The 24696-nt window shown below is 36.5% G+C and overlaps 1 long non-coding RNA gene across 2 annotated transcripts in view; it reads right to left on the bottom strand.

Moving 5' to 3' along the window:
* Nucleotides 1-5728: 5728 nt before the first annotated feature.
* Nucleotides 5729-24696, bottom strand: part of LOC131273235 (uncharacterized) — a 30836-nt gene continuing 11868 nt past the window's right edge. For both annotated transcript variants that reach the window (XR_009180374.2, XR_009180373.2), the window contains exons 3-5: nucleotides 11022-11212; nucleotides 8225-8306; nucleotides 5729-5868 (exon numbers count right to left, since the gene is read on the bottom strand). This is a non-coding gene — a long non-coding RNA (uncharacterized lncRNA). The remainder of the gene's footprint in view (nucleotides 5869-8224; nucleotides 8307-11021; nucleotides 11213-24696) is intronic.

Raw genomic sequence — 24696 nt, 5'->3', positions numbered from 1 at the left:
TAGACCCTCCCTTACTGGTTTGTAGACAGTTTTAGAAGTTTCTACTTCACTTTTGTTCAAGTGCCCACCTCTTCGTGTTTGTTCATAGGAGGCTTGTTGTTGGTGAGATGTTACTGCTGCTTCTACCCCTTGCCACACCAGCTAAAGCTGGCTCTGAACATTCTAGTTAGTGAGTATGCTAGGCCTCCATTTAAGATGAAGCCTAACTGCCACAGTCATATGAGAGGTTTGGAAGACAAAAAAATATCCCATCACATTTAGTTATCAATCTCTGTATTTTTTCCTCTCTCCCACAACTGACAGTACCTTTTTTGAGGACAGGAAAAGGTTTCAATTCATTTTGATTATATAATCTCACTCCTCTCACCAAAATATGCTGGTTTGACTGTTGCCATGTTTTTTTTTTGTTGTTGTTGTTGCCATGTTTAGATTCAATCTGGGCCCATGGAACTGAGCTATGTCACTGATGACATCACTCAAGGGTTCCTGGAATCCTTGGTGCTCACTCAGCTGCCAACTGCTCTTCAGTGAGGCTGTTTTCTCAGATCTTGTGGAGTGACTTTGACTACAAATTGACAGATATTCAAGACTACCTCAGGAAAATTTGGGAGAGCACTTACAATTAAGGCAAATAATAAAATCTTACAGAAACTGTTTTTTTTAGGTCCACATTCACCCAGATAAGATGAAACATCTGGGAGGGAGACCTTTCTCTAAAACTTTAGGTAAGGATGGAAAGAAAATATTCTGATGTGTAGGTGCTGGACAATGAGAGGTCTGATTTTCCCTGTGCAGATTCCCCATTTTTTCTCTAGGACCTGATTTATCCTGGACCAGAACAAGAATGAAGGATTTGGGGTAAGGGGATAAAGCTCCTTGAAGATTTCACTGAGAAACTACTTTTTGTTACTTAGTAGGCAATCAACAAAATTTCTTAATATGAATGAATAAATGAGTGAGAAAATACAAGAATTCTGAGTCTGTGGGGTTTCCAGAATAGGCTCAGAAAAGTTATTCAATTATGCATTCAAAGATCTAAATGTTTTGTATAGATGAAAAGAGAAGAAATGGGCAACTGGGACAGAGGGCTGTTGAACAGGGGAACAGGTGTTTAGAAAGATTTTTACTTCAATGTAATTGTTATTACATTTTCTCATGAGATTTTATTTTGGAAGGAATTTAGGAAAGTAATACAATTGAGATTATCTAAAAAGGGCATGCTAAAAGAACTTTCTTTTCAGGAAAAAGCAATTTTTACATTGAATTGTGTTTAGTTAAAAATGGTAAAAAGAAGAGGTATAACTGTAAGAACCAATGCACACTACATGAATTACCTTTCTTTAAACAATTTATTTTCTATAAACCTTCCCTTAAAAGAAGTTTGGAAACACACTAAAAAGAGATTACCATTTCTCTTATTTCAGTATTTATACTCTAAATTTGCTAAGAAAATCACTTTCATAAAATATTTCTTTAAAGAAGTAACATACTATTAGGAAGATTCCAGCATATGAAGCAATTTCAATGTTACAAATTAGAAAATAATGAAATTCAAAAATAGCAAAAATAATATATACATGAATCTATAATTGTAAACATAAAATCTCATTATTTATTATATTGTTTTCAAAGAGTAAAAATGTTTTCTATAAGGTGATACCTTATCAAAGTGTCTAAACTCCAGACCCAGCAAGATTCCAAGGCTATCAGAGATATCTTCTTCAATTTCTACTGAGAAGACCATTACTTCATTGACCTACAGGTCTACTTCAAAATATCAATGGTCAGGTTCAAATATTTTACAAGAGTGCACAGAGTCAAGGGTGTAGCTGTTGAGGGGCAAACTAAAACCACATATTCAGCCATGGGAAAAACATCCTAGATCTTTGAGGCTAAGCTCTCCCAAGAGAGCACCATTGGCTTTCTCCCCAGTCTAATCAATGCCAAGTCCTTGCTCAGTTCCTGAAAGCCCTTCCAAGAGGAACCTGAGATTGTATCCCTGAGCCCACTGTAAAGGTGGAGGAGGATGAAAGGCCCTTTGCTGTGATTCCAGGCAAGCTGGCCACCAAGCAGCATGGCGTTTGTTTCATGACATGTTGCCATGTGTTCTCCTCCAAAAAGGCTTCCTAGGCACATTTACAGTATGAATTGAAGGAGGGATTCAGCTGCTGCATCTTCTGTGAGGAGGTGCTGGAGAGGATGCATCCCACTGAGAACAGCATCATCCTAGATGGTACCACCAATTGGACCAGCAAATCCCCAAGGCCAACATGAAAAAGGAAATGAAAGAGAAGGAAGAAATCTGTTGTCACTTACAGGAAGTTCAGAAATACAAAAAACAAAAACAAAAACAAAACAAAACAAACAGAAAGCAGAGCTCATTAGACTGCAGCAAGATCTTTAAAGGCTGCAAAGACTGGAGGTCTGGCAGAAGAAAGTGAGAGCAGCACATTCTCAAGAACAGAGGGTGAAGCACTTAAAGACCTTCTGGAAGACACCCTGACTTGGAAAGAGCTGGGGTGTTTGGGCTGAGAAATGTGAACCTTTCTGTGAAGACCATTCTTTGGGCTCCTTCAATCATCTTCTCTATAATGAAGCAGTACTCCATCCACTACAGCCCCTATTCTACCCCAACTTTATGGGTGCCATCTGCCCTAAGAGGAACTGAACATCAGTTCAGTCTCAGAGCCTCACCCAGGCCAGGAAAATATAGAAGCCTTATCCAAACAATGAGTTGTCAAGGCCCTGAATATGAGCCACACTATGTCAGGAAGAAGAAACGGGATATTACTGGGACATGTGAAGCTGAAGAGTTTCTCAGACTAGCCAGCTCCATGGTAAGTGTGTTTCTGAAAGACAATGTAGCAGATTTTTTTATAGTTGAAGGAACAGAAACAGTGCAAGGCTGTGGGGAATACCGCCTGCATGGGAACAATGGGTCACCCTACAGGCAGCGAAAAGGAGGGCATTGCAAGAGGATAGGAGGGAATTGTGAGATAAAGTGAGTTCATGACAGCAGTAGGTTCCACACAGGAAGAAATTGAATTTGGGTTTATGATATATTGTTTCCTCTTAGTTTAGTAGAAGTGGCAGTTGAAGTACAAGAATTCTACTGAGTGTTTTGCTTTTCTGGATAAGAGTAGAACCAGTAGATCATGGATAACTTCCTTAAATGTATAAGAACTTTTAAATAGATTTTCCTCTGTGATTTTACACATATCATTGAGTCTTCTTGGCTTTTATTTTTTCTGTTCTATGAACTGACCTCTCCTGAGATCATCAAATAGACAAAAGCACAAAAATCAAGAGTAAAGTTATCCTAAACTTCTGGACTGCACAACAGCAACCATAATCAGAAGTGAGGATAGGACAGCCAAATTCAGACTCAACTTCTCTAATGGGCAGAAGAACCTAAGTCACACCCAAACATCAAGCCCCAACGCCTGGGAACTCATGGAAATACTAGAGGCATGCCCAAATTCCTGAGATATGAGACCAAGAGTGGCACAGAGAAGCTTTCAGAGACACCAGAAAGGTGATCAGGGCCCCTGGGGCAATCACATCTATCCCCAGTGTGTCCTAATTTTTTTTTTTTTTTTTTTAGTTTGCAGAGAGATAGTGACAGCTCCAACCAGCAATATCTTCAAGAAGTAATCAAGGGCTTTAAGACAATGTTAATCTGTATACTACCACCATGAAAAGAAAAGCCTATGAAGCACAGATGTACCACAGTATGGGGTGGATAGAGGTTGGGCAGAGGCTGGCTCATGGCTTTTAACTACCTGAAGACCTTTGGCCCAAAATCTTGTTTTTCCTTGTAAATTGCATCTTCCCAGTTAACTCCCCCCTTTGTTCAGTTTTCTCAGAAGGCCTAGAGTGTACAATGGTGAGTTTTCAAGTAGAGCACATAGAGAAAGAAGGTGATTGCAGTACATGAGAAAGAGAATCTTGTAGTAGCTGATATGTTGCTCATTGAATTGCACATCCTGTTCAAATACTCTCTTATCTCTAGAAATGTACTCCTTTACTTCAACATTGATGTAAAGATAGTGGTTACCAGAGGTTCTGAAGGGAGTAGGGAGAAAGACTAGGTAGAACACAGAGCATTTTTAGTACATTGGAATTGTTCTGCATGATATTGCAATAATGGATATGGGACCTTACACATTTTGTAAAAACCTATAAAATTGTACAGTGCAAAGTGTAAACCATAATATAAACTATACACCATGGTTAGAGTAATGCTTCAATATTTGTTCATCAATTGTAACAAATGCATGATGCTAAAGTAGGATGTTATTAACAGGGGAAAAGGTGAGAGAGAAATGGGGTGGGGTATATGGGGATCCCCTATATTTTCAATGTAACATTTCTGTAATCTTAAAAATTCTTTAAAAAATAAAGTTTAAAAAGTAGTTACATCAAGCATAACCACATTCCAGTCCCGAAGTCAAACTCAGCATGTAAATGCAATGCCTTCCCCCCAGCGTGGGACATGACACCAGGGGATGAGCCTCCCTGGCACCGAGGGATCAATACCAAGTACCAGCTGATGATGTAACTAGAAAATGACCTTGAATTAAAGGTTCAACACAGACCAGCAGAATATCCCTGTCTACATACAGTAACAGGAGTTAAAAATGCTGTTTGACCTAAAGTAAGGGGGAAATGGAAAAGACAAATGAGTTTATATGGCTATGAGTCTCTAAAAAAGAGTCTGGAGGTTGTCAGAAGGATTGCCCTTATGCACACCTGAGCAGAGTCTCAGAGACAGATAAAGTAGATACAACCCCAGGTATTGGTCCTTTGGAGGGCTAAAGAGACCCACGTGTTCTATGGTCATGGCAGATGGGGTTCACTGCCATGTCAGTTGGCCCTTCTTTGGAGCTGGTGTTTCTGTGTGATGGAGCTGGACTCAGATGGGATCTCTTTTCACAAGCCTTTCATGCTACTTTACTGGAATTGTAGTTGGTGCTGGGGTTTAAGATATATCTAGGCAATTTGAATCTCTGGACTGACAATATGATAGCCAGACCCTGAGCCTCAACAGACTTCAGCTCATACACTCTGATTTATTGGACTTACTCCACTCAGCTAACATGGGGTTGAAGAATGTCAACCACCACACCATGGAACCTAGAGTGCCTACAACTGAAAGCAGGAGGATTGCATCCAGTATCCATGTGGAATCTAAACCCCCTCTTGACATAGATGTGGAATGGACACAACCAAGCCAAGGTCCACAGGAAGGAGGAATACAGTAAGGATCAGAGTAGACTTAATGATATTCTATTCATGAACTATTGTGGTTAATAATCGAGAATATGTGGCATTGATGTGGAAAAAGTGGTCATGGTGGCTGCTGGGTGTGGGGAATGGGAGGAAGAGATTAGATGTGGAGGCATTCTCGGGACTTGGAGTTGTCCTGGGTGGTGCCCTAGGGACAATTGCCAGACATTGTATGTCCTCCCACGGCCCACTGGATGGAACGTGGGGAAGTGTGGGCTATGGTGTGGAACACGGGACATGGGGTGCAGCAATGCCCGGAGATGTACTCACCAGATGCAATGGATGTGACATGATGATGGGGGAGAGTGTTACTGTGGGGGGAGTGGTGGGATGGCGGTGGTGGGGGCGAATGGGGACCTCATATTTTTTTAATGTAATATCCTTTAAAAAATGAATAAATTGAGTAGAATTTGGAAAAAAAAAGAATAACCACATTAACTCTCATAAAATCCTTTTTGGTCACTTCTAAGTATAGAGATCAGGTGAGGTCATCTTCGAATAGGAAGCAGGAGATCTGCTAGGTCTGTCTTTTGTACAATCTGTGGCCATGCTCTTCATCCAATGAATAAAATATTTTGCCTATTTAGAAGATATCCAAAGAAATATTTACATATATAAGGCTATTAATTTTTTTTAACTTACAAAGATCTTACTTTCTATTTTAAGCATTATAAACTTGTATAAATAAATAAACAGTACCACTGCCTAAGGTAAATTGTACCTCTTCCATAAAAGTGCACTATGTTAATGACACATGTGTATCCTTAAATGTTGTCTTTTTCTGGGGGACATATATACAGGTACAGTTATACATGTTGATATCTTTGCATTTATGGAAAATAGGTCACACTGTCCCCCATTTCTATTCACCCTTTACCATTTAACAAACTATCATGGTTCCCTGTAATTCAGTAGCTATGGCACTAACACTATAATTTTGGATATTCTGTTTTAATTCATACTAACACATGAATTATATAAAAGGGATCCATTACAGTATACATTGTACATACTCATAAATAATCCTACAGGGAAGCATATGTTATCTATGGTCTTTTCTTTAAGTTCCATCTTTTCTGCATATTCTAACTGTACCTATCTCACAAGTGAATCCAAGGTAATTCATATTAACAATCTGTTAAGAAGTCTGTCCTACTAGTGCTTAAAAATCATACTCAGTATTCAGATGTGCACATCTACTCTTTTATGCATCCATAAGCACATTTACATTTGTTTAATATATTCATGTATTTGTTATTGTTCTACCTAAATGGGTTCATTTTTATGTACTATCTTGCATCTTGCTTTCCTCCTTAAATATATTTCACAGAACTTTCTGCTATTCAACTGCTATAACTCTTTCATTCCAATGGCCATATAATATTAGGTATCTTGTGACTGTATCATAAATTATTCCCCATTGGTGTCCGCCACAAGACTAGGGAAAGTGGGACAGTAATCACTGCAGGGAGACTGAAACTCTTGGCATTCATTTCAGTTTACCAATTTACCAGACTTTGTCCTTCCTGGATGCTGCATAGTGTTCCACTAGTCTACAGAATTTCAAAATTGTTGATTCAGACAGTTCCTGTCAGTTTAATGGCTGTTTTGCTGGGAGGACTGATTCCTGGAGCTTCCTACTTTCCCATCTTCCCCACCATCTTTTAAGCATGCTCTAATTCTTGACTCCTGTACATATCCGGGAAGTGAACCCAAGGTAACCCATACTTACTATCTAATGAGTTGTCTATTATTATTCTTACCTAAATAATTAAGCCCAGTTATACAAATATATATACTCTATTATGCAAACATGTATAAATATGCATGTGCATGTACTCAGATAAATTTATATATTTGTCATTTTTCTGACAAAATGGGTTCATTTTATATATGCTACTCTTTATCTTGCTTTCTTCCATACATAATACTTGACAGAGAGTTCTTTCTCAAATGCTATTGCTCTCTTTCACTCTAAAGGCTTTTTTTCAAAACTTCATGCTCAGTTTTCAGCACATCATTAGAGCTCAATTTTACCTGATAAAATAAATAAGTGATTGAGATTTGCTTATTCTTTCTCATGTCTTGTAATCTTCCATCCTGTCTCTCATATTTTCACTTCAAAGCCAAGCAACCATCTAATCCTTAAAAGTCACCTACACCTTCTAAATTACTTCATTCCATTCTTCAGTAAAAGACTAATTTACAAACCCAAATATAATCTTATGATTTTGCTGCTTTAAATTTTCCAATGGGTTTCTACTAGCATTTTTCTGTGAGTTCCTAATATTTTGAATATAAATTTTCAGGACAAATACTTATATCTATTTAGAGTCAAACTGATACCCATAACCAGAAAGAATGTTGGTAAATCACAAGGCTTCTTAGAAATAAATAGCATTAAGGATCCACTTGCTGCCTATTCTCTAGAGTACAGCCTAGAACCACCAAAATCTACAAAAGAGAGAAGCTTCTGGAGTAAGGCACATATGGGTGCTTTTGAGATATTTGGAAGAATGGCTGAAATATAGGACATAATCTGTTTTCCTTAATTGCATCTCTGGATTTACCAAATTAAAGGGTAAACATTTTGTATAAAGAGCCATATCTTGATCAGCCTTTTAGTTTTTGAGGTACTAGGCTGGGGATTGAACCTGAAACTTTGTATGTAGTACTCTTGAGTGCAACCACTGAGCCACATCAGCTCCCCTGAGTGTTTTATTATTTGTTTCCTTGTGTTTTTTTTTATTTTTATTTTTATTTTTAGGAGGCACCAGAGATGAACCTGGGACCTCCTATGTGGGAAGCAGTCACTTAACCACTTGAGCCACATCGGCTCCCTAGACTTACCTTGGTTGACATCCAAGCTAATCAGTAAACATTGTTTTAATTGTATGATTCATGAAATCATCAGGTCTATAAAAAGAGTGCTTACCATCAAAACTCTGTTTCTTCTTTTCTCACGACAGCTTTAAAAAAGTCTTGGCTTCTTTCATTTTTTCCAATCTATTTTGGTTCTGGTGAGTAATGGAGAAAATGTTCAAGATGACTTCCTTCATTTTGCAATGAATTTTTCATCAGAAGATAACCATTTAATATTACAGGTATTTCAGGTAGCTGGTCTTCTGAGGGGAGGTGACGTCATTGTGAACATACTTTTCATCATTTAAAATGCAAATATAATGGTTAATGGGAAATTTGTCTCATCTTAATATTCATGGATTGATTTTTCTGTGTCTACATCAATGGGTGATGCAGACCAAACATACAGCTAATGTTAATATTAACATTGATGGAGTTCAGTGATAGGATCCCTAATAAATCCATATTTAAACTGGGATGAATGAAAATAGTATGGAGTAAGAAAGTATGTTTGTGGATAAAGGTGGAAATGAATGGTGAAAACGTACTTAGTGTAGACATAAAAACACTGTTTAATTGTTTTTTGTAGTTTTGTGAAGGGATGTAAAGGATTAATCTTTGGATGTTTAGTGGGAGTTTTAACTAACATCGAAGACTAAAGGAGATGTAATGTTTATATTTTGGGAGAAAGTTAATGTTCTGAAATATAATCCATTTTAGGTGCATGTAAGTAAACATGTAATGATAATAGCCCAGAGGAGCATTCCAGAGAAATGGTTTGTTCCTTTCAATCCAGAGAGAGGGATGGAAGAAACTAAAATCAATTAAATGCATGAACATGTCAGGACAGTAGATACAAGGAGAGAAGAGGGGCTAAGATTTAGTTAAAAATGTTCCAATAATGTATTGAGCTCTTCTTTGCAGAGGATAAGTGGAAGGAGTAACTACAGTATTTTGAAAACAGGAGACTAAGATTTCAGAGAAAAAAGAAAAAAACAAAGGCCCCCCAAATAGGTCAGGAATCAATTACATAAGCTTCCATGATATGATGGATCGTGAAGAGAGGGAGAGACTTCTGGTAAAAGAGATTGAATTTATGATCAGTTTATAGTTAACAACAAAACAAGAGAGTAAGAGTTCAATTGGATACACTGAACTCAGCCGGTAGTAACATGACTTTTCAATTTAATAGGAAAGAAATAGTACCCAATGTATGTGAGTGCAAGGAATATTAAAAGATATTGTGGTATTAAAGGATAAGTGGCCAAATTTCATGAACCATCTGTTTAGTAGGAGGAGCTTCAGTCTTTTGAAAGTGAGAAGCAATGTGAGAATGTTTGAAATTCAGAAGACATGGAGATTTGAGTGTTTATGGAGAATGGCAGAATTATTTGATTATCAATTCAGTATCAATACACTAGAGTTACCACATACTTGATAGCCACTAGTGTGACTCTGTATCAGGAACAATATCCTAGTCATGTGCTCTGTCAGATGACATTGTATAAAATTTAAGTATGTGGAGCATTTATTGATGAACAAAAAATAGTAGGATTGATATAAGAAAAAATTAAAATATTGGTCTTGGTAAGTATCTGTTGAAATGAGCAAATGCAGATTAAAGTATGCTGAAATAATGAAGATAGACACAGCATAGTGACTGATATTTGGCAAGTGGGGATCAATGCACTGAAAGTTCCCAGGTAGTAGATAAATCTGGGCCTGAGAAGCAATCATGTAAAAAAGCAAAAGAAGTGGCTGAAACCACAGGCTGTGGCACCTGGTTATTGATGTGACAAGATACGTTCCAGGGTAAACCTAGGTATGGTATGTAATGATCCAGAAATTTAAGCATGGCATATGGGTGAAGCAAAATTCAATTTCTAGTTTTGTCATTTCATAGCCATGTAATTTTGTCATGTTACTAAAATTTTCTGAACTTCTGATCCTGTCCTTTTTCATAAATGAACTATAAAGATTTTTTCATAAATAAACCATAATCAATAAGATTATTTTCAGAATGTAAGTGAATCTATGTCACATTTAATACATCATTTTCCCTTTTTTTCTAGACTTCAGATACAAAGGGGTGTTTTCTTCTGTTTACAACACTTTATCATTTTGCCCAGGAAATAAAGTTATTAATAAAGTGTTGGAGGGAACTTATAGTTTATAAATGATTAATGCAAGGATGATACAAGTAAACATGATTAATATTGGACAGGATTTCAGTAACCATTTTCCTAAAATATCAGATAGAGGAAATAGGTACTTTCCTGTACCCACACAGTCTTTGTTTTCTAAGCCTCTCTATTTTATGAATTTTGTGGCTTATGGCAGAATATTAAAACTCATATAATCTGTTAGCTTCTCATGAAGGGAGCTTAAGGACCAGATATGGAGGATGGATGATATTGGTACCACATATGATCTAAGTCCTTAGCTGATTAACTCCATCATGAGTTTCATTTTTAATTTTCAAGAATGGGATCAAAGTTTTTGGGGGATATATCTGAAAGTCAGGGTTCAGGGAGTGATATTTCTAGAAATCCCACGTGGGGAAATCAAAGTAATCTGGGGCAAGAATATACAAAATGGTGGGAGTTGTGTAGAGCAGGAAAGGAAGGAGTGTCCAGGAGACTGATAAACAGCTAGTTTGTAAACCAAAATTCGTTAAATCTGAGAAATTTCAGTATTTGTCAATATGTGGAGATAAAAATCCACATGTGGCCCTGAGTTAGGGATACCTATGTTTTATAATCAGGGAGAAAATGTAAAATCCAGAACACTGTTTTCATATTCATATCTAAAATATATCTGTATAAATATTTTACTTATTAGCAACAAGAGCCATAGTCCTCTCTTATTACATTGAGAGATGACAGTTTTCCCACTGTTTTTCTGAAGCACACTGTGTATTTCTGTTGGTTGGATGCAGGTATATTTCTAGGTGAAAGTTAAGATATTCATAACTGGTAGCTCTGGAAATTATGGACAAGTCTTGAATCTCATGGCTTCTTTCTCCATAGTCAGCATTGCCTGCTTTGTCTTCTGCCTATTCCTGAGAGTGAAAAATCAGAGGAATACAGCTGATGGCCAAACAGTTGACAATGCATATACTGGTGAGTAAAGATTTGCTTTCTCTACTGAAATTACATTTCTATTGCCAGACCATTGGCAGATTTCCTCTATTACACTGTGCAAAGTGCACTCAGTAGACATTCAAATATCTGAGAACCACTCGAGTGTGCCCATTACTCTGGGAAAATTATGATGGGTCAGCAACAGATTAAGAAATAATCTCCTTCTAATATTTACACTAATTTGTTCAAGCCTCCATAAAGGCTGTATTTTCAGAGAAGAGAGGGAGCCTATGGCCTTGGTGTGGAAATAATTTCATCATTAACCTTGTAAGTGGTAGTAATGTGTTTAGGATTCTGGTTACAACATGTGATAAAGGTGAGTAAGAGCACAACTCATCACTCCAAGTGGGAGGTAGATATTTGACCAAGTGAGTTCAATCAATCCAGTATTAAAAGTACTATGGTGTTAACATAGTGTTTAGGGGAACACAAGAGAAGGTTTAGCAAGGTATGCCATGAGAAATAATTTATTTTCTCTAATAGTAAATACATTAATATATAAATATTTTTGTATTTTGAAAAGCTGTTTGAATTTTTTATCACCACCTTGTCCCTAATCAACCATTTCCCTCTTCGTAATGTTTGTGCAAATTTGGTAAATGGAAGTAACGAATAAGGGAATATTTTTCACTTGATTTTGGCTGTTCATAGAAGAAAGTTTGGTAGTTACAGCGAAATTTTAGATTCAGTGAAAATTGTTGAAGAACTGGAGAGATCAGAACACATTAAGAGCTTAACTCTATCTTTTATCTGTGAATCAAGAAGATAAGATAGAAAATGATAATCAAGATTTAGAGGTCCAAGGTAAAATTGGCTATGGCCTCCAAGAGTCAGGAAGAGTCAGGCCAGGAGTAGAGCATTTTTCAAGGGTCCCTGACTTGGGCTATTAGACTGCCTTGTGATATTAGTGTGGATAGTCCTGTCTGAATTTGAATATCTGTTATTTTAGGAATCAGTGGCTTTCAAAGATGTAGCTATAGACTTCACCCAGGAAGAGTGGACCATGATGGAAACAGTCCAAAGAAAGCTGTTCAAGAAGGGATACTGGAAACTACAATCATCAGGTTTCTATTGATGAAACTCCAAAATATTTTTATCTATCATCTCTGTCTCTCTATCTACCTATCATCTATCATTTTCATCATCTTCTAACTATTCAACAAGTATCTGGAAGAGATTTCTCCTATGCCATTCCATGCTCTGATCTTATTCTTTCATAAAACTTAAAAGTATCTGGAAGAAATTTGATTCTTCACTTAATAACTGACATGTTTTTTTCACACCACTGAAATCTAATCATCCAGACTAAAATTTCATGTCTTTCTTGCTACTCAATCTCCAATACACAGAACTGTGCTGTGAACTGAATGAACATTGTTTAAAGGGATATGTAAATTGATTAAATATTATCTAATAATTATGCTTTAGTGACTATGTTGGTATTTCATAACATAATAGAAAAGTAATCAGAATACGCTTTCCATTATAACTATTTTTGGTAGACCTTATGATTATTGAATTCTTTTAAAAAATACTTTTCAGCCACTGGAACCCACTTTCCACTGAAAGTGGAAACAGTTTTCACTTTATGCAAAGAAAAAATTTGCTTCAGTCTCTCAATCTGGGCATGAGCCTCAATGATCACAGAGCCTTAATGTTTTATGGCATATGTCAAGCATCCTTTGCTTTTGAAGGATTGTCAATATGCTGTGTTCAAAGTGCACATCTCCTGTCATGTATGTGAGATAGCCTTCAGTAAATCATCTGTGCTTAGACAACATGAGAACATTCACACTGGAGAGAAACCTTCTCAATGCTATTTTTCTGGAATAACCTTCAGTCAGATTTCTAATCTTATAAAACATGAGAAAATTACACTGGAGAGAAGCCATACAAATGCCATGCATGTGATAAAGTCTTCAGTAAATCTGTGCTTAGGTAACATGAGAACGTTCACACTGGAAGACAACTTTGTGAATATTGCCTATGTGGGAATCCCTCAAAATTTTACCCTCGGACAACATGAGATGATGCACACTAATGCCATCTCTGTGGGAGAGCCTTCTGTCAGAGTTCTAACCTTACACATGAAAGAACTCACAATATAAATATAATGAATATGGAATAGGCTTGATCGATAGGCTATTGTTTAAACAAATGAGAAAACCCACACAGGAGTATAATTCTATTTCAAAGTAATAAATGCTTTTATGTGTAACTTAGGCATGAATGAATTACACTTGGAAGAACTCTATGTCTATAGTGACCTGGAGGAAATTTATGCTGAGCTTTAGCCTAAGTGCACAGAAGATAAACACAGGTTAGTAATAATTTCTGCAATAGAAAATCAAACAGGAAAATCTTTATCAGGAGCTGGAGATTCTAGAGTAAGAGCAGATAATTTTTGCTGGAGTAAATATTAAATGAAATAAGTATGAAAATATTTTACTTATATCTCAGTGTAACAAATGAAGGAAAGTCTTTAGTGATTTCAAATTTCTTCATCAGCATGAACCTTTTTATACTGAAGAAAATAAATCCTAAAATCAAAGTGAATAAATATTCAACTAGTTTTCACATCAAAAATATCAGAAAGTAGGAAAACCATTAATAAAACTTACTTTCTCACACTATTTAGAATATTCCCTAATTACTTTTTATTGAAAAATAATTAAGATAATAATGCACTATTGTGAAGTGATCTGGTTATGTTGCATGCAGAATTTTGTAACAATTAGTAAGAAGCATATGAAACTTCTCTCCAAATCAATACTTGCAAAAATATGTGAAGTACAACTCTTGCTGTAATTTGTCTAATATGATACAGATTCTATTTTTTATGCAACACTAAACTAAATTATAATGACTGGGGTGTATATGAAAATATTGAATGTTAACTGAGTGATGGACAATACAAAATGATATGCTGTACCTATTATGTATGCTTAATATTATATTTGCTTAGTATGTATATAGCTTCAGCCCTAGTTTCCCCATTGTATTTATTTGAAAGCTTAACGAGCAGCTTTGGGCTACAGGAAGCAACTTAGAACATCTTGTACAATAACAGGAAGCAACTTGGGAGGGTTATATTTGATAACTTGATATGGGATTGGCTTATGTAGATGAATGCAACACCGACAATAAGGTAATTTACAATAACAAGAAGGAACAATTAGTAAGAAGCATATGTGAAGTAAAACTGTTGCTGTAATTTGTCTAATATGATACAGATTCTATTTTTTATGCAACACTAGACAGACAATGACACTCTACAATAGTTTGCAACAATGGATAAATTATGCCTGTTCTGGAACTTCATATCTACAGAATCATACCATATGTACTTCTTTGGGTAAGTTATTCACTCAACATAAGGATTTTGTTTATTCAGTAGTTCATTCTTATTTCTGTCTGGTATTCAATTTTAAGACATACCACAGGTTGTCTATCCATTTGTCTTTCCATGTTAGATTTCAACTTTGAATCCCATTACCAAAAATGTTCTATGATAGTTCTTGTACACATCTTTACATCATATTGATGGGAATCTCATAGCATTTGGAGACAAATACTTTCCATTAATTATGGGGAAGCAGGTGCCAGAAAGGAAAATATTTCTATGGTCACACAAGTCTCAGCAGGAACATCTCTAAATCAGTGATTTTTGCCAGTGATAGTCTCCTATCCTTGGGTATGGTTTCGTGTAAACAAGAATGGTTTTAATCTTGCCCCATGTCTTCAAGTTCCCCATATTATTTTTCTAGCAGAAATAAGTTCCTAAGTTCCCTTGGGGTGGGGAAAGGAGACTGGTTCTCCTATTTACCTTGAATCTGGGTTTAGGCTATGTACAGGCATGAGAGGAAAGAGATCAAATTGCTGACTTTCTATAAGGACATTGATACAGCCCTTTCTCTGAGAGCCTCATTTCTCCATGTGCTTATAAAAGGCATTATCTCCATTTTTCTGAAGTTCATTATGAGACTGAGAGTTTTGAGGCATGCACTGTACTCAGAGAATCAGTGTTTTGCTGTTTAAAGTGAAGTTTGGATATCAATTTTCTATTATCTCCAGCCACAAATGTAGAATCTGGAAGTGAAAGAGCCCCACTTCCATTCATTACTAAATATTATACATACATCCAGCATCTTCTCTACCATATCATCACACATTCCATTTCCCACTAACCTACACTCCATACATCCACTCATTGTGTTTAGCTCATATTTGACAATATTAGTCCTTTTGTGTCTGGCTTATTTCACTCAACATATCCTTAAGGCTCTTTCACTTTTTTCATGTGCTTCCCCAATTGATTTATTCTTACACCTGAGCAATATTTAATCATATGAATATACCACACCTTGTTTATCCATTAATCAGTTGACAGACACTTATTTCCCTCTTTTAGCAATTATGAATAATGCCACTATGAACATCAGTGTGTAAATATCTGTTCACACCCTTACTTTCAGTTTTTTGCAATAGGTCCCTAGTAATGAGATTGTGGAATCATATGGAAGTTTTTTATTTACTTCCCAGAAAATTGCCAAATCATCTTCTGTAGTGGATATACCATTTTACAGTATCAACAACAGTGAAGGAGCATTCCTAGTCCTCCACATCTTCTCCACATTTAAAGTTTTCTGTTCTTTAAATAATGGTCATTCTGTATGGTGTGAGATGATATTTCATTGTGTTTTTTCTTTATTTTTAAGGGAGCTTTAGCTTGCATTAAAAATATAGAGAATTCCTATATGCTCCACCCCCTCCCACTCCTACACTTTCCCATTAACATCTTTAATACTTGAGGTATATTTGCTACAATTATTGAACACATATTGAAGCATTGCTACTAAGCATAGTTTACATTATGGTTTATACTTTGTACCACACAATTTTATAGCTTTTGGCAAAATGTATAATGGCTTGTATCCATCATTGCAATATCATGCAAAACAATTCCAATGTACCCAAAATGCCCAGTGCTACATCATTTTTCTCCCTCTCCCATCCTGCTGAGAGCAGCTCAGCAATAGGTCTGCATGAATGGAAAGCAACACAGAACTGAAGAAATAAAAGAACAGAAAGAAAGACACAAGAGAGGAAACAAAGATGGGACTAGGGGGCTTTACAGCTATTGAAACTGAGAGCCTCAACCTTAGTTTCCCCATCATATTTATTTTAAAGCTTAACGAGCAGCTGTGGGCTACAGGAAGCAACTTGTAACATCTTCTACAGTAGCAGGAAGCAACTTGCAACATCTACAATAAGGAAATTTACAACAACAGGAAGCAACAAATAGGTAAGCCAGTTTCCCACAACATATCCCCCTTTTTGTTTTAATAAAGCAACGAAAGCAGATTAGGTGGTTTCTTACTGCCACATACCCTGAAGGGCTCATTGTGTACTTATCATTTAAGTAACAATGTCAAATCAAAAAACAGCATTATATACATAATCCATAACTACAGCAGATTTATACAAACTTCCAACTAACATGATTTATCTCTCATGGGTTTAAGATTTCTTACCAGCAAGGCTATATAGGACAGTACTTGATCAAAAATGACCTCATTTCCCCAAATTTATGTACTTTGAGGCATAGGCAATGACAAATTATTATTACTTCCCCATTTGGGGCTGTAGGGCAGCTAGAAGTTTATCACATAATTTCAATGCCTTCATTGGTCCTGCTATTAACATCGTCTCTGAACTTGAGGTCACAACTCAGTGTCAAATTAGCTTAGTCCACTATTGTGAGGACTCATTTTCCAGGCAGAAAACAACAGTTGGCTTGTTATAAGAGTCCTGGTGTACTGTCTAAGCAGTGAAGCACATTCTGCCCTTCCAAGAGCAGGAGGGAACTGATGTCACAGTCATTGAAATGAGCATGAAGTGAGCATGAAGGACACTCATGGGTGACATTCACAAACTGCTGGTGAACAGCAGGCAGCTGGAACTGCTGGGCTAGGCACCACAAGGTCTGGTACTCATGATGTTCACCTTTCTGGTGGAGCCACACTGCTTCTTCTCAGGGCTCAATTCTATGGCTCTGGATCTTCATGAGGCATCTGCCTCAAGAGTCTTGAGAAGGATGTTAGAGGAGTGGGCAGGGGCATGACAGACAGTTACCTATCACTTCTGGCAGGTGTCCCAGATGTTCTTCCACAGGTTTCTCCCCTATAGAGGGTTATTCACAACAGTCCATCATTTTTTCTTGCTTTTAGTATTTGCAGTCCACCCCTGGCTAGAGATGGCAGTCTTCAGAGCAACCAGACACTATTGGGTTAAGATTTTCACTTTCAGCAGGGCTTCCTATGATGCACACAATTGCTTTTTTATATTGTATTTATTTCCTTTTCCCACAATTGTGACTGAAGCCTGAATGGTACTCAGTTAGAATGTTGCCTTTGCCACAAACCCCACCTAAAGCCAATATTGTTGCTGGCCATATCCAATTGACAGGGTAAGTCAATATCCTCCTTCTCCCCCTTTTTATTATTATTATTATTTTTAAAACAGCCTACTGGAGGGTCTTCCTACTCCCATGAAGAACCTTCTTAATTAACACATCTCAGTAAGGGATAAAAGATTTTTAGTATTCTAACAATATTACAAATTCTAATAACATGGGAAAACATTGTACTTCATCAATTACAGCAGAGGGTGTAGCTTTGTCTTACCTAATCAAATAACATTTAAGAATTTGATAGAGCAGCAGGGACCTTGCAGCCTGTCCCAAATGTTTGCCTATTCCAGACCCCTAAAATACTATTGTCTCTGATGTTTCTTTTGTAGGGTCACTGCCACAGTTTTTTTCTATGCAGCCAGATTCTTTGCCACTAGGCCAGGGCAGATGGTTGGGCTATGCACACACAGCGTTGGGAAAGCACTGCAAAAGTCCATTGTTGACTTTTCTATAGGTAGGAAAATGCTGCCTGGCTTGACTTGCCAAAGGAAACACCAAGAAAGGCCTAGCAAGTTTCAAAACAAAGTGATCACAACACAGTTGGGTATTCATTTCTTGCAACAAACCAGCAATATCTGGGACTATTGCATACTACAATGGTATCACTTTAATTTACAATAAGAGGTCGTTTCTGTATTGCATAGTATTTAATATTAAAGCTTTTAAAACTTAATAGACCCATCAAATCTTTCTCAACTGTAACCACAAAAAATTCCTTTTCCACAAACCTTCTGCACTTTTTTTGTATTCATTCAGGTTTTGTCCTACACCCTATCTTCCTTAATAACCAATCATTCTATTTTAGGGAAAATTTATTTTCTGTTTCTTTAATAATAAAAACACACTCTATATATCCTACATACATAAGTTACCTAAATGGTTTTGAAAACCATCTCCAATCAAACCTCTTACAACACACAATTATCATTAACACTAAACAAACTTGTTAAAACAATAATTCAGTTTGGTTATATGCAAATATAACTTTTCTTAATTTCCAATACCTAGTAGCATGCAATATTAGAAACAGTCTTTTAGAAGCAAGTTGGCAGGGGAGGTTGGCTGCCAACAAGGTTTTTTTTTATAAAATTACCTTTCATTATTATTATCAATTCAATTTTTGTTCCATAATGACTTCTTGGAATTACACATTTAAACACCTCAATTCAAACAATGTTCCACAAACTTCTTATAATTATTTATAACTATATAGACTATAATTATATTATTTTAAGATGAATTTCACCTTTACAGAACACATTCCCTTACCTAAAGTTACCACAATACCGTTTACAACTTGCCACATGCACTTGTTTTGTCCTGCATATTTTCATTTTGATTTTATGAAAACTAACCATCTTCTTTTAAGACAAAGCATACTTTTACTTTTTTTGAACAGACTTATCAAATGAGTCAGTACTCCCACAAACTTTTTACCATTTTAAATATTCATTTAAATTTTACATCCTTCATTTTATTTTGTGAAGAAAAATAAACTATTTATTTCAATTTTGGGCAAGAACTATTCTTTATGAAGAGACATAGTAATTTCATTAATCAAGACTTACCATTTTTATTATCATAGAGATCTTATTAACATTTAAAATTATGTATTAATATAGTAATTTTGTTAATCAAGACTTACAATTTTTATCATCATAGAGGTCTTATTAACATTTAAAATTATGTATTAATATAAGCACTTATTTAATTTTTGGCCATTTGAATAGAGCTCTTTTAGAAATTTTTCTTTATTAATTTCTATCACCATCCAGAGGTACCAAAATATGTACTGACAATGAACAATCACAAAAATACAATGCACACTGAAACAGTTACCACACACACACTGACACTGAACAAACAGATAAACATAAAACAATTACAACACATCAACAGAAACATAAAGCTTACGAATTTTGTTGTAAAACTATAAACTTGTCTGAAGAAAGGAGGCTATCACTTAAAATAATAAATCTCTAACCACTTAATAGCCTTTTCAATGGTCTGGCTGGGCACTTCAGGATTGTTAGACTACAGAGGAAAAGGAAGAAAAAAGAATGAAATGCCATTTTGAAATCTACATTTGTCTTTTGTCAGTTGCTGGCACCTAAGAATTCATGGTAAAAAACTAAAAATGTAGTTTAAAATAAATCTTTAAATGCCAATACTCACTTGCTAGTAAATTAAATGCATAACTTGCAGATGAAAATTTGTTCTATTACTAAGAAAAGACAAGACTTCACAGAATTGTTACTAATAAAATTCTTGTTGCTTAATTAATAAAGGTATCCAATTCACCTTAAGGTTAAAACCTAATAAAAACTGTAACTAAGAGTTCAAATCATTTATAGATGCATTTATATTATAAAACAGTGGAAAAATAATAACTGAAATTATAATTGGATGATTTTAGCCTGAAATTATTATTGTAAGTGTAAATTCTAAACTAACCTTACCTTTGTTTATGGCTACTTCAAGCCTAGCCTCACCCCTTGCCTTTGCCTATGGTTATTTCATAATAGTTTCTGCCCCTATAATCCAAGGAAAGGTGAGCTTGGGGACATCCCTATCTCCTGTCCTACTGGTATTAGTAACCCTGCTTTCTCTCATGAATCCAAGTGTAAACTAAATTGCTGCCTTGTGGAATTCTTAGCCCTTGGGGTTAAATGACCACTAGAGTTTTATTATCTCCAAAGACTGGAAGGAAAAAAGGAAGTCTTCTGCCTTGACTCTCAGTGTTCCTAAGAGTGACAATTCATGAGAGAAACCAGTCTCCTTGAGGCTTCAAATAGCCTCAGTAAATATACATAGAATTAATCTTGTAGCTTATCCAAAATTCTGCTAAATTCAAGATAAAATATAAAGTTCTGAAACAAAAAAGAATTGTGTTGGAGCATTGGGTACATTTTGGTTACAAGCCATTAGTTAAGAAATAAAATTCTTGTGTAAAACTGCACAGTCATAGTGCAAATAAAGAAAAGTTTGAAATGTTTTGCGGTCACACTTATTTTGTAAAAAAAATAGAAGTTTTAAGCAACTAAAGTTATGTTTTTGTGTCAAACTATTCATATCTGCCTATTTGCTCAAATTGTTGAGATTAATATGCAGTTATAAGTAATATGTATTTCTGAAACCCAAATTAAGCTAAACAGTATATAAAATAATACAAATTATAAGTAACATCAATAAATTGTGTTTCTGTGTCTAGCTCTATGTGTGTCTGCCCATTGCTTAGTGTATGTCTTCATACATCAGGATGATAATATCAAAATAACAAATGAAAATTCTTAAAAGAGCTCTATTCGAATTGTTAAAAATTAAATATGCAGTTACATATATAAATAAATATTCCTGGAGCCCAAATTACACTAAGCAGGATAGAAAAGTCATATAAAAATCTGATTATAGAAACTATTAAAAAAGGGCCTCCTCTTTGCAAGAGCTTTGAGGGCAGGACTAGGTGTGGCAGATTAAACCTATCTACTAGGCTGGGGAATGAATCAGTTTGCCCTGTACTGTCCCAGTTTAAACTTTTTGACAGCCATAAAATAAGGGTAGTTAGTGATTCTGTTGACAAATTTCAGTAAGTGAAAAAAAAAGACCATAAAACTATGGAGAGATCATTCCTGGATTATGATTAAAGAAATTAGGTAATTGTGTAATGTGTTTTGAAACCTGGTAGTCAGTATGCTTTTAAAAATTATTCATTTTCATAACTTAAACAAAGAAAATGTTTTAGCTTCCTGTAAAAAAAAAAAGAAAACATTCCTTGCATAAACTATAATGGTTTCAATTTTATTTAGCTTAAGTGTAATCTCCCTTAGTTTATAAAATATCCATTAAATAAATTGACATTATACGTACCAAATCTTTAGAGTAATAAAAATTGTAAGTTCACTTTAATGAAATTAAGCTAAAAAAGAAAGATTGTAAATATGCTCTCTTAAATAAATTAAATTTCTTTGGTTAGTAATTGCAATTTAATAAGTTTATTTAAACATAAGGTAACTAGTCAGTGTGGTTGTAGTGAATTATAAAGAGTTTGTAAAACATCTTCCAAACTAGAAACATTTAAATAGTTCTAGTTTGAAAAGTCATTGTTAACTAAAAACTTGGATTGGTATTAGTTGCAAAGAATAACTTTGTGGTAATAAAACCTGTCTGAAGGCCACCACAAGGTGCAAATTTAAATAAATAGTAATAAAAAGTTATCTTGATTCCATTAGGAATCTTCTGTTTTCATTTTAACAATGAAAAATAGGTTTTTTCCCTCTATTACTAAAGTAAAATACCTACTATTTTTTTAAAGATTTATTTATTTATTTATCTCCCCTTCCCCCACCCCCACCCTGGTTGTCTGTTCTCTGTGTCTATTTGCTGCATTTTCTTTGTCTGCTTCTGTTGTTGTTATGGCATGGGAATCTATGTTTCTTTTTGTTGAGCCATCTTGTTGTGTCAGGTCTCTGTGTGTGTGGTGCCATTCTTGGGCAGGCTGCACTTTCTTTTATTCTGGGCAGCTCTCCCTACAGGGCGCACTCCTTGCACATGGGGTTCCCCTATGTGGGGGACACCCCTTCATGGCACAGCACTCCTTGCATGCAAGCACATCAGCACTGTGCATGGGCCAGGTGCACATGGGTCAAGGAGGCCGGGGATTTGAACCGCAGACCTCCCATGTGGTAGACAGATGCCCTAACCACTGGGCCAAGTCCACTGCCCCTACTATTATCTTCATGGTAAAACTGTATAAGTAAACAGCCATTTGATATATAATGTGTTGCATTAAATTATAAAATATATATAAAAACAAAAAATAAACTTTAACATTGTCAAACTCTTTTGTGCATTCAAACCAAGCCTTGAATACACTACAGGTTGCCTCTCCATGTGAGTTATTGGCTAGGCTGGTCACTAACCCCTCAATTAGAAATATTTGTTATATCAGCCTCTGGTTCTACTCCTGAAGTCAATAAAAACTATGTTACAGTTTCAAGCTCCTGCAGCAGCCAATGATGACTCAGTACAGCCAAATATACAATGGATATCACCTCCAAACTGGCACTGTTCCATAGTGCCAGACAGCACTATGCACCAGGCTAGTAAAACACTAGAAACTCTCTCTAAAATCAATGATGCTGTGACTTGCATACTGTGTGAAAAACATGCTAAGTGGAGCCATGATACCAGGATATTGTAAGTAAAACTTAAACACAATTAGCATTATGGCCTGCTCCCCTAGAGAAATAATGTAAAGTATTACAATCCTGAAATTTAAAACTATTAATTTCAACTCAGAATCCTTATGCATTAAATAATACATTAATTAATATTAAAGTGATATACTTTTATCCTGTACTAAATATATGCCTAATAATTATAATGTTATCTTTTCTATTCTGAATCAGGTACAAAAGTATTTTAGACATGTTAAATTCCTGGTAACTTTATTTTTCTAAATAGTTAATAAATATGTCTATAAAATAAAGCAAAAGTCTTAGCCAGGCTCAGCCAACTTACTATTTTACTGTACTCTACTGTGTAGCAAAAATAAGGCTTGCTTGCTAATAATGGGTCACCTATTAAACAGTCAAAATTACCAGAAATTGTACAATTAAAACCAAAACATAAAAACCTTTATTCTGTAGTTCTAATCCACTCCCATAGCTAAAAACTAAAAAAAATTCCATGTTAGTGCACTAATCCTGAATGAAACCAACTGTCCAAAAAATGCCAGTTCACCAGGAGCATCTAACAGAACACATAAGTGCCAATCATTAAACAGCCTGAAATGCATCTTCAAAACAAAGCTAAGTATCTATTGCAATTTCTCTCTGAAAATAACTTAGAAATAAATATATATATATTTGCTGTTCCCACCAGCTTTTAAAAGAGTGCCATCTTTATAAGCACCTAACCTTATCTACCTCTGTAATCCAATGTCCTCTTTTAAAAATGGATATTCCAAAAATTTATTTAAGTTTGCTTCTTTCAGAATGAACATCTTATTAACCATATGAAAACTTCATCCAACTTCGTGCAGAGTGCCAGATCCATCTTCCTCCAGTTAAAATAAAATAACAGTTTTACTCTTTGTTAGGTAATGACTACAGCCCATGGCCAGCAGGAAACAGTTACAGAAAAGAGATCATCTCCCTTCAGCACCCCTTTAAAATTAAAGGTGTAGGGGACTTCCGGCAAGATGGTGGCTAAGTGAGCTTGCCTTGCCGTCTCTCCTGGGAAGAGGCAGCTGGGCACCGCTGGAGGTTCTCCGGGACCAGGCTTTTTCAGGATTTTTTCAGGGCAGGAAGTGTCTGGACATCGATTTGGTGGGAAGGTAATGGAAAGGACTGGTCTATAAGATATAATTTGGGACTTTTCAGGAGGGGAAGGCAAGATGGCGGCTGAGTGAACTTCCCGGTTACTAGCTCCTGGGGGGAATTGGCTGGGAGGCGTCGGAGACTCTTTGGGACCGGCTGTTTCAGGATTTTTCCTGGTCCGGAGGTGTCTGGACATCGATTTGGAGGAAAGGTAACAGAGAGGATCCGTCTGTGAAATATACACGGAGATCCCAGCTACATGTGGAGGACTCCCTCCTTGGGTAGGCGGAGCCGAGGCAGCTAGCACCGCGCGGAGCCCCGGCAGGCGGCGGTCAGGGTAGCCTAGCTGGGCTGAGGTGGGCAGCGGGCGGGGAATACGAGCCACACCGCGGCGGGCGGCGGGCGGGAGAGCCGAGCCGCGCTGCGCCGCGCCGGGCGGCGGGCAGGAAAGACGAACCCAGCCAAGCCCAGCCGAGCCGCGGCGGGAGGGGAAGCCGAGGCCAGCCGAGCCGCGGCGGGCGGCAGGCGGGGGACCCGAGCCCAGCCGAGCCCAGCCGAGCAGCGGCGGGCGGCGGGCGGGGGACCGGAGCCCAGCTGAGCCCAGCCGAGA

This window comes from Dasypus novemcinctus, chromosome 14 (genome assembly GCF_030445035.2).
Source record: "Dasypus novemcinctus isolate mDasNov1 chromosome 14, mDasNov1.1.hap2, whole genome shotgun sequence".
Lineage (NCBI taxonomy): Eukaryota > Metazoa > Chordata > Mammalia > Cingulata > Dasypodidae > Dasypus > Dasypus novemcinctus.
The sequence above is the reverse complement of the archived record's forward strand: the minus strand, read 5'-3'. Positions and strand labels throughout refer to the sequence as shown.